This window comes from Nothobranchius furzeri, chromosome 17 (genome assembly GCF_043380555.1).
Source record: "Nothobranchius furzeri strain GRZ-AD chromosome 17, NfurGRZ-RIMD1, whole genome shotgun sequence".
Lineage (NCBI taxonomy): Eukaryota > Metazoa > Chordata > Actinopteri > Cyprinodontiformes > Nothobranchiidae > Nothobranchius > Nothobranchius furzeri.
Genome location: NC_091757.1, coordinates 34,851,044 through 34,866,349, shown reverse-complemented (window position 1 = coordinate 34,866,349; position 15,306 = coordinate 34,851,044). Strand labels below are relative to the sequence as shown.

The 15,306-nt window shown below is 42.1% G+C and overlaps 1 protein-coding gene and 1 long non-coding RNA gene across 6 annotated transcripts in view; one reads left to right on the top strand and one right to left on the bottom strand.

The window, feature by feature from the left end:
• Positions 1-15,306, bottom strand: part of rimbp2b (RIMS binding protein 2b) — a 107,383-nt gene that overhangs the window by 63,020 nt on the left and 29,057 nt on the right. The window lies entirely within an intron of this gene.
• On the top strand, positions 13,007-14,837 carry LOC129152956 (uncharacterized). Its single transcript, XR_008559188.2, has 3 exons — positions 13,007-13,250; positions 13,337-13,452; positions 13,816-14,837. It is a non-coding gene; the product is annotated as an uncharacterized lncRNA (long non-coding RNA).

Below are 15,306 nucleotides of genomic sequence, written 5' to 3'. Positions count from 1 at the left end.
TGTCAGTGGAGAACCAGACAAAAACAGCAGGGATATCCCCATCTAACACCCGACAAACTTAATCCTGATCGGGACTTGTTGTGTGAGGGAAACTTAGAGCACAGGTTGTTTTCCAGCAACTCCGTATAGCCATGTACTAAAGTTTAGGTAAATTAATGATGTTATATGAAATCATTGTATAGAACTTCTTGTTTAAGACACCAGCTAGAACTTTAGTGTCAATAGCTCGACTTTTCTGTCAGTTTCAGAGATACTTTTGGTTCAGACTGGGAGGGAAATGGCAGCTGGATGTTCCAAGATTAGCATATAGAATTAAACAGGATTTTATCTGTGTGTAACACACACATACACACACACACAAACACACACACACACACACACACACACACACACACACACACGCAGCATAGCACCACATGTCCCGGAGCAAGGCTAAAATAAGCACTACTGGAGCCACCAGAAGCCCTCAGCACAAAACACAAGCTGCATGTGGGAACATAAACGTGCACCTCACCACCACAGCTCTCACAGCCTGATCTGAATTTGGATTTAGAATATTTAAATCAGATGGAAGACACTTTTTATTGCTGACATCATCATTCACACATGCAGATATTTAATAAGATGTTTTGTGGGAAGGTCAGAGAAGAGGATGTGCAGCGTTAGAAGGAACATCCTTTGATTTGTTCTAAAACGCATGACTTCTCAGCTCAGGTAATTGACGGTCAAGGTGATGAAAGCTTTGACCTTTTGTTTGTGTTGCAGGGCGATCAGTGATCCAGATTATCTGAACCGTGTGTGTGTGTGTGTGTGTGAGTGTTCATGCCTCTGTCCTTTCAAGTTCAGTCACATGAAAGTAAAATGGATGGAGGTGACACAAAGTGATGCAACTGAGATGAACACCGGTCGGGAAGATTATGATTGTGACCCAAACCCAAGCATGCCACATAGCACCCACGTCATCGTGCTCCGCTGTACATGGAAGTCAGCTCATCCACTCCTTAATCAGCCATCGATTCATTCAATCCATGCTGAGATTTCCGAGCGCCATCACTCATCTAACCTTCACTCATCTGACCAGTAAGTCAGTTCTTTACTCTTTTTGTAATGCCTGTTCGTTCTTGTTTCCCTTCAAGAAACAAACTGACTGCAGCTCCCATCGCTCGTACTTCTGCATTAGGAACTCACCGACACGCCACAAACAAACTCGCTGATCTGTGATCTGTCTCAGTTCCTTCCCAGATCAGGCCTGAATATGATTTATGATATTGTTGAAGTCAAGTTAAATTAGTATCACACTGAGGTTTGTGACTGGTTGAGGAGAAAACTTTTTGAGAAAAAAAGCCAACAGAACAAGACAAGTTTTATGTAAAACCGAGTTACAAATGCACAAAAATATTATGCATACAAACAAAAATTATTACCTTTTGTATGACACAATGTTGCAAAGTCGATGTGCTGTGTGTTATGCTCAAGGTTGTCAAAAAGATCACAATTTTGCAGTATTTTTCTGCAAAGTCAAAACAAGCTCAAACATAAAATGCATTAAAACTCTGCAGGAGAAAGAAGCTTGGACCTGTTCAGAGAAGAGCTCAGTAAAGTGTGCATTAACATTTTGTTTCTGAACACACCCGTGTGAGTGAATCACAGCAAGTGAGCCTCTGCCGGCAGCCCGTTCTCCCCTGTGGGCTGATTTCTAATGTGTGCAGTTTGCAGAAGCAGCCGGTTACAGCGCTGATGAAGCTTTCACACATGCACTGGGACAGATAGACAATCATGCACTCTCTCACATACAAACACAGCACTCACATGCTTGCTGAGGCCCATTTGTTAGGAGCACATTTGCCAATGTTCAATTAAAAAGCCCCCTGATAAAAGATTCAAATGGCTGCCATTGTGAGTAATGAGTTCTTGTATAAGTGAGGAGGCGTTTACTGCACAGTAGATGAAGACAGATGAGGAAGACATTCCCTCAGGCTGTGTCTAGCATTTGTGCCTCAGTGGCACTAATGTAAATGCAAGAGGGGTGCACCCAAAACCATTTTTATCTGCCCTTTTAATGGGTTAGGGTCTATGGACTATTGATTGTAGTTTATGGGTTTTGAGATGTTTCTGCTTGTCTTTTTGTTCCATTCTGTTGATTTGGTGTTCTGTTGTTCTAGGTAGGGTTTTTATTAGGATCGTCATATTTTGTTTTTGTTTGTTTCATTTCCATCCTCTGATCTGCTTCAGCTGGTTTTGTTTTTCTGCTTTCCACACACACCTGGTTTGAGTTGTTCATTAGCATCTGTCCTTTGTTAGTATTCTACTACTTCGGTATAAACAGCTAGGCGTTCTCAGCGTCAGTAAGGTGCAAAAGAAAAGAAACCGAGTGAGAAAAAAATCCCTGCTCCAGATCAGTACCAGAGACCATATCGAAAGTTGACGCCTCTCTTTCTTCTTCCATTATCACAAAATGAAGCCGTGACGTCCTGTTTGTAGCAGCTGCCATGCTGTAATTCTGGATCTGGAGTCTAAACCTTCAGGATGATGTGGAACTGAAAAGGCCTCCTACTCCCTTGCACACAATTGTGGTGTTTTACCATCACATAACTAATTACAGCTTTATGTTTTACAGCAGCACTGTAAGAGTTATGGCTGGTAAAAAATGATCGGAGGTGTTTTCTCTCATTAAATCATCTTCTTAACTGCTTTCCACCAATAGGGTGTTAGGGACCCCTAACTTCAGTATTTACCCTGGACAAGTCTCCAGGTCTCCAGTCTTTCATAGGGACACAGAGAAAACCAACCATTCACACACTTACACACACCAAGGAACTCGTTTGTCTCCAGTTAAACTGACTTCCATGTTTTTGGTCTGTAAGAAGAAACCAGACTCCCCAGAGTAAACCCACACATGCATGAAGAGAACATACAAACAGAAAGGCCACACCTGGGATTTGAACCTGCAACCTTTTGCAGCAAAACATGAGTTCTACTAACTGCATCATTGTACAGCTCAACAAGTGTTTCTTAGTCCTTAAAAATGTGCAGTTGGTTTACATGCAGGGTTAAAATGTCCTGCAGCCAGCCACTGGGGAACACTTATTTCAGCGTCAACTTCTTCTTCTCTTCCTGTCTAGTTTATTATAAACAATGTGTTAATTGGACAAACAGAAACAGTCAGTTGAAAATGTGTTTGTAGTCATCACTCTTTATGAACACTGAAGCCCACCAGTAGATATGCATGTAATGTAATATGTCATGAAGCTTTCTGACTGATAAACATCTGTTGGTGTCCAAACGTAGAGTTGAGGGCCAAAAGGCTAATTCGTCATACTCCAAAAATTATTTGTCAAACTCAAATAAGACCTTGTGTTTAGTAAAAATTTGAACAGGATGTTAAAACGTGTTGCCTGCTGAAGAGATGAATTGTTTATTTTTATTTCAATCTGGGCAACAAAAAATCATTCAGAGGGCCTCAAATGGCCCCTGGGCTGCACTTTGGACATACATGCTCTGGATAGATATTGTTTAGATTTGTTTTAAAATCAGCTGCAAGACAGTCAGTGGATGAACTGGTCAAGTTCCTACTGGAGAAACAAACAGATTGTACAAGACACGCATACACACACACACACAATAAGAATAGCTTCAGGACTACAAACGTGGTATTTACATCTTCTTTGTATAGCAGATCTTTCTGCATGGAGCTTACATGTTCTCCCTGTGCATGTGTGGGTTCTCTCCGGGTACTCCGGCTTCCTCCCACAATCCAAAAACACGACTGTTAGGTTGATTGGTCTGTCTAAATTGTCCTTAGGTGTGAGTGTGTGTGCTTGATTGTTTGTCATGTGTGTCTCTTAGTTGCGCTGTGATGGACTGGCTCTCTGCCCAGGGTGTACCCCGCCTGCTTGCCCATTGACCACTGGAGATAGGTACCAGCCCCCCCGCAACCCTACATGGACAAGCAGGTTCAGACAATGGATGGATGGATGGACATTACTGTGAGCAACAGAAATAGAGTGAGCATCGAGTTAGCATCTGGAACAAAGTCCTGCAGGACTGCGACCAGCTGAAGCTGAACCCAGGTGGTTCAGCACCATGGACAGCTCCCCTTAGGAAGCTGATGCATGTTGTCCTGTAATTATTCTGCTGCAGCTGACTTTGCTGCGTGTTGCTGCAACGCAGCATCTCTTTAAAATGACTTTCACATTCCTTTCTGTTATTTCTGCAGTGACTAATCGACACAAGAGGCTTTCCCCAACCTCCTCTCAGAGATCAGTCTTCTGATCTTTCCGAGTTGGGAACCCTGTGTGTATAAATGAGCAAGGCTAACCTCATTACTTCCTCGCTCTCTTTCATTCTGTTGACTCTGCATGATGGGTAATGATGGATGCATAGTTAATCCGACCCTATAAGCCAGCAAAAAAGTATTTTTATTTAAACCGGGGGGGCAGCGCTATGCAACCAAGAGGCATCTTATTTATAGACACCGAGGAGAAAGACTGACTCCAGGACGTGATTAAAGGCACAATCTTCAGTTGGCTCCTCATTCCACTTTCTGAAAATTACATCTAAGCTGAGAATTGCATGTTATATAAAGCCTGCTACTGGCTCAGACTCGTCTCTGTAGCATTTATTGGAGGAGGAAACTCGTAATATCTCAGAGGATTCACTTTTTTACTGAACACCTGAGCAACAGTTCCACCTAAAGCCTGACTGTATTGCAGATCTGTCCAGCAATGTAAGCTTTTGTGATTACCAATCATTTGAAACTGTAAAGTTACATAAGCTCTGCTGCTTAGATCTGTGCCATGTATGCGCAGACACAGCTGCTTGTGCTCTGCTAATACTGCACCCATCTGCGTAAACCAGAGTGCATGTTTTAACGCAAAAAGAGCACATAGGAAGTCAGGTAGACCACTATATGAATGCAAATCACTAAGGAGGAAATATGAGTGGAGCTTAGCAGGAAAACCCCAATGCACACCCAGCTGTAGGGACAAAAATACCTCCATGGTCTGATTTTGACTTCATTTTCTTCCCTTTGTGCTTCTGTAATCTCCCAAATGGGAAATAAGAGAGTCTTCTTGCTGCTGAATCATAAATGTAGCTGTCACTTCAGTCTGCTTCTGACCTCCTCAAGTCATCTAACTCTGCAGCACCTGTCTGCTGGGGTCCAAGCACACCAGTACATAAAAGCACAAGTCCATGAATCAAAGTGAAATAACTCCAGTAAGCAAAAGCAAAGAACAGAATGAATAATAATGACTGAAAAAAAGGAACAACTCTGCAGCCGAATGATTGATGAAAAAAGAGCTATATGAGCAGAGGACGAGCTAGGATCCGTAATAAACTGTAAGGTAGCAGGCGTGCAAAGCTAATTTGAAATAACAGGCTTATTGTGTAGGAGAGGCTCCAGGAGGAAGACTGTAAACCTGATAATCTCACTGCATGAACACAGAGATGTCAGACAAGACACGGACCTTAATGGAAACCAAACAATGAGTCACACATCCACAGCAGACTCCTAAAGAGCAGAAACAAATGAAGTGCTGTGATATTTATTCACGTCCCAATGGCCCCTCTGAGTCCACCGTTGCCGTGTGACAGGAAGGAAATGTCGTTTCAGAGAATAAACGGTCTGATGTTCATGTTTTTGCTGAAGCCTTTTGGCCTCAGAGAACGTCCAATGATTACTGCAGCGACTGAGTGAGCGCTTGAAGCCCGATGCCCACTCAGACACGGAGGCTTACTCATGCCCAGCTGGATCTGCCGGCCATGTTCCTGCAGACTGGGTTTCAGTTCACATGATAACCTTTCTCCTCCTTGTACACAGGTTGTAACGTCAGACAGTAAATATTCATCTCTCATTTTGACCGGAGAAGACAAAAAAATGCATGTTAAAGGAAAAGCACAAAGATGTAGGCATTTGTTTATGTTCTCTTAATAAGAGCCTCCAGAGAGGACCAGAATCATAAAAACTAACAATCGAACATACACGTTAGCTGAAACTGATATGGAGAAGTGTTGAGATTAATTCTTTGTTTTACCAAAAGGCGCTTTAGGTGTTCCCTAAAGGGCCTTTTTATCTGACTAGAACTCTGCAAACGCAGAAGCTTTTCTGATTCTTTAATTTTTTTGGGTTACATTTGAAGTCCATCTTGCAAGTTCTCATGCTGCGGACATGAAATGGAGTTATGAGGTTACATAACTGGTCAGCCTTGGGGAGTGTTGGATTTGAACGTTTACAGCATGTATCACTATGACCTGATCTCTCTGTGCCCGTGATGTAGTTGTTTTCAACCAAAACATCTGACTCCCTTTAATCTGAGAAACTTTTATTCCCCCAGAAACTAAAAGGAAGCTTCAGACAGCTCACTGTTTCACCACTCAGTGGTCTAAGGAACATCAAAGACAGGGTAAATGAGTCTGCTCACATTTAAAACAGCCAGACTGCTTTACTTTATTAGAATATTTCAGTTTATTGTATTTAGAGGAAGTGAAATTAATTTTATTATGCTACTAAAGCTGTGACTGTATTTTCTCATGAACCTTAACCCTGTCTATGTCATTAGTAATGATTCAAAGTCATAAACAGCTGTGGGCTCACAAATATAATAAAATAACGATCGTTATTACAGGCCTGGCATTCCTTAATGGAACACGTGTCACTAAATATATTTCTGGACAGATTGAACAAACATCCTTACATTGTTAAAGGTGTGGATTACTCATTTAATCAAAATATTTGCAGTTGTCTCAAGTAAGAATAAATGCCTTGCAGGCAGAACTCAGGGCACGAAAAAGCCCACAAACCCCTGGCTCAGCAGGGCCCGTCTGCAACTTCAGAGCTGTGCTTCAAACAGCAATATTTACAGATATTCAGACATCTTGTCTCAGACTGGGCAAAAGCAACATGACTACCATTGACTCGGGGGAGTGGATGTTTTATCTCCACAAATAACACAAGCCTGGAGGAGCTTCTGCTGTGTGGGTGAGTTGGTAATGCTAGTGGTTAGCTCCTGTTGACAGAGACGTTCTCTGCTGATTCTGGACGCTAAAACAACAACAGCCTTCCCTGTCGTGAGTCAGTATGGGTAAGTCCAAATAATAATAATAATAATAATAATAATAATAATAATAATAATAATAATAATAATAATAATATTCCCCCAAAAATGTGTGTGTCTGTGTGTGTGTACACACACACACACACACACACATTTTGGGGGGAATATTATTATTATTAATATTATTATCCCCCTACCCCCCCCCCCCCCCAATACAGTCACTCACAAAGTCAATCAGATGAACCACAGAAGTAAAAAGAGCCTCTGGTCCTTCTTAGTGCGAATCCAACAGAGAATTTAAAAAATTTGCCATGATCACATTAATGCTCCGTGAACCAGGCCGCTTGTTTCTCTACACACTTGGGCCTCTACCAGATAAGCTGATTATAACACAGTTTATTACATGCTGTCCTATTTGTGATCCAGAGTTGTCTTGGCCTTCCTGCTAATACACAACCGCTGACTTGCTAAATGTCAGCGGACACTAAGGTGGATAATTACAAGGTCAACTCAGAACCAGGACCACCGGGACGCCCTACTCCACCCACGGTGGATGCAACAAACTCAGGTATGATACTTCATCATCTGAGTTTAAAGTTCACATGTGCAAAGTCTGAGGAGAAGCAGGTGAATGGTGATTCTGTCCCAGACAGAGCGCACGCAGGCTGTCACCAGCTGAGGTGGCCCATCTCCTGCTTTGATCCCGGGCCAGAGCCACAGACAGATGCTGCTCCTTCCTGCAGGGCGGAGATGTACCGAGCACCAGGGACAGGTCTTCAGTGTCTCTCCCTTCATTACACTCAACTCAACAGCTGGTGACCGGTTCATTTCATCTGCACATTACAAAACCAGACTAACACGGGCAGCTTAATTTTGAGATTTAATGTCAAACTTGTTTTAGCAATGAAAAACAAGCTTTTTCAGAAGCTTCAGTTTACCAGAGAACAGAAACAAAAGTATCTGAGATGCTCTGGAGGAGACTTGGCTTTTAGCCTCAGCAAAGGCAGACTTGGACGTGTGGAGTTTTCACATTTGGGTCGTGCAAAAGGAGATCTTGTGTCCAGTAATGAGAGACAGGTGGTGCTCAGAAGGAGGTAAACAGTGAGGTTATCTCGCCATGAGAGTCTGGCACGGTCACCAGAGAAACAGATGCTTTTTCTTTCCAACTGGGGGCCTAGCTCTAACCATCACTGCCAGTTTACAGGGCACTCAATTACTGGTCAGCTAGTGGATAGTGCTGGACATGTATGTGAGAGTATGAGGAGTACAAGAAACTGCTTCATGACGCTACAAAGTCAAATTAAATGAAGACGGGACACGTCAGACTCTGCTCTATTTCAGGTAGTAATCAAACTAAATTAGATTTCAGGCCCGGCTTCTGTGAGAAGTAAAGGCCTTGAGTTTCCAGCTGGAGGTTATTCCTGAAGTATCACTGGGACTGTGGGTAAAATGAGATTGTTCCAGGGAAAACAAGGACCGGATCAACTGGAACTAAAATGAAACAACTTGGGCCAGATTCTCACTGGGCTGTGTCAGAGCTGTAAAAAGATGACTTATTTTAGCTGGAATCGCACAACATTTGTATTTTATAACATTTTTGTACATAACTGCAAATAAAGTGTGCCAACTGTGCAACATTTATGTAAATAATGCAAATGTATAAATTGTGTTTTTTATTTTAAGCTCTTTTTCCTGATTTTATTTGTGATTGTTGAGCCTGTTGCATGCTTGTTACATCAGATTCTCTTTTCTCGTCACAATAAGTCACAACTTTGTCAGATATCGTCTAAAATCCCAAATCTGGGATGTGCAGCAACACGGCAACAACCACACACAAACGTTCTAGACGGGAAATCTTGTGAGATCAAGTGTGTCATTGGAGTAAACATGGTGGAGGAGGAGCGTGCTGCGCGCTTCCATCGCCTCACTGTCTAGACATCACATTCAACAGGAAGTTTGATTGTCCCCAAAAATCAGACCAAGACAATCCAACATGTTTATAATGCCTGATTTATCATGGGAGTTGTCATCCTTCCGAACTGACCAGAGTGCTCTTAACACACCACACATGGTAGGATTATCTCATAAGATTATCTGTAGAGCCATTACAGAGGCTGGGTTAGGGCAAAGAAGCAGACCGATTATCCTGCTGTGTGAACCGGGCCTAAGTTTCATAGTTACCAACACTTCTGATGTTTGACATTTCTTCCTTTCTGACTCACGTCAGCTCTGTTAGAAGGTTTCTAGACAGACTCCAGACTCAGTGATGATTCAGTGACTATTTTAAACTAACATTGTGTGTTGTTTTTAACTCCAGCAGCATGAGGGCAAGGCCCGTGACTCATACAAGCAAATGACAAACCCTCAAAAATACTTGAAGGCATTCTGGAAACTCCTTTGTAAATTTGCAACCATTCAGCAACAACCAGAAGAAGAAGAAGAAGAAGAAGAAGAAGAAAATATCATTTCTATAGCGCCTCTCAAGATAAAAATCACGAGGCGCTTCACAAAAACAAAAAATGTAAAACTATAAACAATAATTTAGAAAATGGTTAAAAATATTTTTAAAATGAGCAAAAAATTGACAATTGTGATTTTAAAAAAAAGTGAGACCCTGGCGTTCCACGCCTCGGTGTCCAAATAAAAAAATGTCTGTTCTCTGCTTCCAAAGCTGAGTGGCTGCTAAGACTTGGATGACTCCTCTTGCTGGGTCCCTGATGACACCAGCGGTGCACCACATCATCTTAACAAACACTTTATTAGGTGAGTTTTGGAGTTCTGTTCTTTGTGAACATCATTTCTATTAAATGTGTCCTTAAGGCCTTGTTCGATGCATGGATCAATACTCCATGGTTTATATTGAGAAAGTATAAAAATACTGATTACTTCAAAACTTTGCAGCTGGTAGGAGGGGAGCAGCAAGTCAAAAAGGAGAGAGTAACAACGAACAGCTCAAATTTGTTTTGTCTGTGACAAAATAATCAACACTAGTCACGAGTGGACTTTCATGTTTTTAACCGACGCAAAGAAGCGACTTACTAACTTAATAATGATTAAACACTGTCTGCTAAGGTGCAGGTGAAAACAAATAACTTATTCTAACTCCAAACTTCTAGATTTTTGCTGCTCCTCAGAGGTCAGTGTGCAAATTAGAAAAAGAAAAATTAAACTGGGGTAATTAGAGATTTCAATGCAACTTATCAGAATTAAAAAGTGAGATTTAGAGTTAAAAGAACCCAAAGGCCAATGACAGGACAGAAAACAAGCCTCCCAGAGTGATTCAGTCCTGTGTTGGAGTAAATGCTGCTGCAGCACCAGCCTCCACCGTCAATAAGTTTGCTGGTCCTCATCCAGAGGCGGTCCGTCAGGACTTTGATTTCTTCACACAGAGAAGAGGATAAACAGCAGAAAAGCACTCCATCACTGTAAAGGACCATTTAATTACCCCGCAAGAGAACAAACATCTTCATTAGCTGTGATTTCAGAAGGATTCAGACAAGTGTCTGACAGGAGCGTTTATCAGATGTGTTCAGTCATTCAGGTTAGTAGCAAAGGTTTCTCTGAATTCACACGTTTATGATTCAGCTAGTTTCTGGTAAGTTTGGGGACTGATGAGTTTCTCCAGCACAATCCTGAGTGATTTTTATGTGAATATATTTAAAAATGGACGCTGTAGGAGCTGTGGTCATGAGCTGCATAACAGGCACTTCAGCTGCACAAGCAGCACCACACCGCCTGAGATTATAGTGATTATCAGTGACTCACACTGACCGTGGTTTGTAGATTTAAATGTGTGCTGAAGGAAAATGCAATGAGTCTCTGTGTGAAACACTTAATATGACAAAAGTTCTGCATCAAATTAAAACAATAACAAAGATAATATAATAATTCTGTCTGAATCTTCTGTGTTTTTGTTTATCGTCAGGCTGCAGAGAGCCACAACAATAATCATTCTAGAATGGACCACACAGTTCTCAAATGTCACTTAAAACATTTAGTCTTATATTAACAATGGACATTCCTCATTAAGTACTTTAACGTGCTGTTATCACAGCCGTACTATTTAGCACACTGGGTTAGGGTTAGGACCCTTGTAGGTCCTCCCTAATAAAATGTGACCAACGTGAACTTGTGTCATAAGGCCAAGCTTTGTGCGCACACACGCACACACACACACACACACACACACACACACACACGCACACACACACGCACACACACACACACACACACACACACACACACACACACACACACACGCACGCACGCACGCACGCACACACACACACACACACACACACACACACACACACACACTATAAAACATTTTGCAAACTTCTAGAATATCTAAAAAAAAAAGAAAGCACTGAATATATTGTCGGGCATTTAGATGTTTTTTGTGAATCATGTTTAAATTAAAGAAAGCAGGAAAATAAAAAAAAAATCATCTTCCATGTTTTCATCATTATTTCCACACTGATCAGCACCAGTACCAGTGATGGTCCAGTAAGAGAATAACAACTATCTTCTCTGCCTCTCTTTGCTGATTCTGAGCGTCCGTAGTGAAAGTGACTGCTCTGCTCTTCTCTGGGTTTGGCTCTTTGTCCCAGGACTTCTTGATCAGCCTTATTGACACGGGTATTAACTCACCTGGCTGAGTTTGTCCTGCTTAGACCAGCCTAAAGCAGATTGATGGCTGTGCTTAGTGCAGACATGTGAGGAAATGTCTGGTTTAGGAGTTTGAGCAAAAAACCCCAACATTTTTCCATTCTGCAAAATCACAAAAAATTCTGGATCAGAGTAATTTTTTACTACTTTTCTCTACTTTAGCACACTTCTGGGCATAAAATAAACATAAAGACCAAGTGAGATTGGAACGACGCTTAATCACAGCTTGTGTGTTTATTTTAACAGCCACACAATGAAATATGCTTTGGCACGTGTGAATGGGGAAATTGATAATGAATTGCATAATTTTTAGTTGGCAGGAACTAAAATAACTTCAGGCTGTGTTAAACTAAGCTTCAGGTAAGCCAGATTAAACTGTTCTGTAGGAGCCAGGTTGTAAAGTCGTAGATTCAGAAACAGCTTCATTTATTTATTAAATAAAATTATTTAGTACACCAACATGTTCAAACATTAGTTTCTATGCTAGAAGTAAATCTGACTGAACTATAACAAGAAATATTTATTTGTTATAATATAAAATGGTCACTTTTATATGTTTATGTAACGTACAATAACTGTTTGACATAATTTGGATTTCAGTTTCAACATTCAGACATAACTTTGTTGTTTCCTACATAAATGCAAGGAAATTTTTATTGTTGTTTGGAGCTAAATGTAACAAAACTCGTCTCATTTTTAAAGTGTAACTTTGAAATCAGCTTCCCATTTATGTTGGCTTGAGTCTTTTGAGAGAACCAAACCTTTTCTGCCTTTCCTAGAGCTCACAGGAAGGAGAGAAAATAAGAAAGAAAAAGACAAATCATCCTTTCTTCTTCCACAGGCCCCCGCTGACCCGCCTTCACACTCGCCAATAAAGAGAACTCTGCTGTAACCCAGTTGCAATCCATAAACCCAAGCAGCCTCCCTACAGCCTGCCTGTTACAATCCTAACGAGGAGAAAAGCCTCTCTTGCCTTCTAAAATATGAACTAGGAAGGGAGCTAAATGAGGGTGAGAGTGAAACTCAGGAGAAGACAGAGGCATGAGAGAAAGGTGATGAGAGGGAGAGTTGCAGCCATAGCCCGGCGGCCCCGCGGCTGCAGCACTGGTTTGTGTAATGGTTGTGCATCAGTGTGAAGCACAGTAAACAGGACTAAAGCACATGCAGCTGAGAAGACCACTTAGGCCTCCTGGGGAATGAGAGCTATTTCAGTCAGCGCATACATGCATAGGATGAGACAGCCATGTTTTGACACAGAGCACTAAAAATAGGGACAAGGGGGAAAAAAGAAAAGGGGTGACGTATAAATCCTCCCTAGCTCTGGGATAAAAACATCCATCCACAAGAGCTAGTGAGGAGAGGGGAAACCACTTAGAATCTTAAACTGCTCACATCTTCCTGGGAATGTAATCCCACCTGACATGAAAACACGACCGCAGCCTCAGTAACATGCAGAGGACTCAAGCAATTGTGCAAGTTTGTGGATCCGTTACGTAACTGTGAGCCTGTGGGGCCGCCGTGCACCGGGTAAGGATGGCAGACGGCCTGTTGTGTTTTCTCCTGCACAGATATGATAATTAATCACGCTCCGACTCTCTGCTCTCCGTTTCCAGGGAGGCAGCAGCCTGCAGCCAGCTGACCTGAGGGGCGGCGGCACGTGCAGGCTGGACTTCAGCATCGCTGGAAATGTCACACAGTGTTAACTGACATGCTGGAGAGCTGCCTAAAGGTGAGAGGATCATGAGGACGGCCCACAAACAGCACCTTTACACCTATCTCTTCATGAATGCAGCGTTTGTCAACAGTTTATTCTGACACTCAGCCTATCTTGCATTTGGTTCTTGATACATAATGCTTTGAAGAATTGGAAAAAAAACTATTGGATTCAAAAAATGCTCAAATAAATGCAAAAGTTAAAGCTTGAAACACCCCAGATGCTGTTGCACAAAGCAGGAAACCACCGGGAATACAGATGAGTCGGAACTCCATTAGTAAACACACAGACGGAGCAGGTGGAGCAGTGTGTGTCTGAGCCACATTGAAGAATGCACCTCTCTTTTCTCTGTCTTCCTCCCTCTCTCTGTGTCGGCAGCATGAGAGAGGCTTTCTGCAGGGCGTGTTGGAGTGTGAGTCATCATCCGTGCAGAGAGAGAAAGTGGAGAGAGGCATTCTTTAAGTCGAAGACGCTGCTGATGGAAGCAATGCAGCACGGAAACAGAAAATGTCCTTCCCCTGATGAAAATCTGCCATAAATGTCAAATAACCACATCAGTGGGAGGACTTGCAAAACAGCATGTCCTCCTTCATTCATGAAGAATATTCTGTCTGACCATGTGGAGGACAGTCTCGTGTTGTCCCATCAGAGATGTGAGTTTTCTTTTATATTCTCTGATGTTGCTGCTGCTACTGCTGTTCACTGGTGACCCATGATGCACTGGCCCTGATCCTAGTATTTGGACCAATCAGAGATGCCAGACTAAAGCTCACAGCTCAACAGAAATGTTTGGATGTGAGTTGTCTGGGTGTGGCCAAGTCTGGGAAACAGGGCTAACCCAGCAAACAGAGATAAAAAGATCAGGGTGAAGTAATAATAATAATAATAATAATAATAACTGCTGCAGATGTGTGATATGTCACACAGGTTGAAGGTAAAATAATCTTTTCAGCTTGATAGAAGGTGTAATCATAAAAAAACAGACTCTTTTAGGTTAAAGTCACTCATCTTTAAACTGTTTAATCCTCAGAAAGCTCAGAAGGTGAATGTTAGCTCTGCTGGCTCCATTTTTCATGAGAAGACCTCTTGTGCAGAACAGCGCTGCCAGGTTCCTGACTGGGACCAGGAAACGGGACCACATCAGTCCAGTTCTGGCCTCCCTGCACTGGCTTCCGATTTCCTATCGCTCACAATTCAAAATACTCGTCTTTGTTTATCATTTCTTCCAGGGTGGTGCTCCCCCCTATCTGGCCACACTCCTGAACAGACATTCCCCATCACGCGCTCTGCGCTCCTCTGACCAAGGCCTGCTCGCTGTCCCTCGGTCTAGGTGTCGTACCCGTGGGGACCGGGCTTTCTCAGTCCTAGCACCGTTACTCTGGAACCAGTTGCCACCCTCAGTCAGGCTGTCCCCTTCTCTGACAGACTTTAAGAATCACCTAAAAACACACCTCCTCCGCTTGGCGTTTCCAGAACATGTTTGATTATGGCCCTCTTTTATGTTGAATCCATTCCACAGTTTTCATTGGTACACTCAATCCATCCACTCAATCCAATTGTGTTTCACACATTTGTATTTTACCGGAATGTTTCATCTATTTTGTTATTTCCATTTTGTATTTTGTAATTTGTATTTTGTAATTTGAATTTCTTTTATTGTTGATTTATTCAGTATAATTACTTACAACTGTACCATGTTCAGCGCTTTGGGCTTCCTGACAGGGTTGCGGAAGGCGCTTTATAAATAAAGCTTTGATTGATTGATTGATTGATTGATTGATTGATTGATTGATTGATTGTTTTAAAAATGCTTTCAGACCGGTGGACTTCTGCAGAATGATACCAGAGCTAAACTTAGGTGTTCTCTGA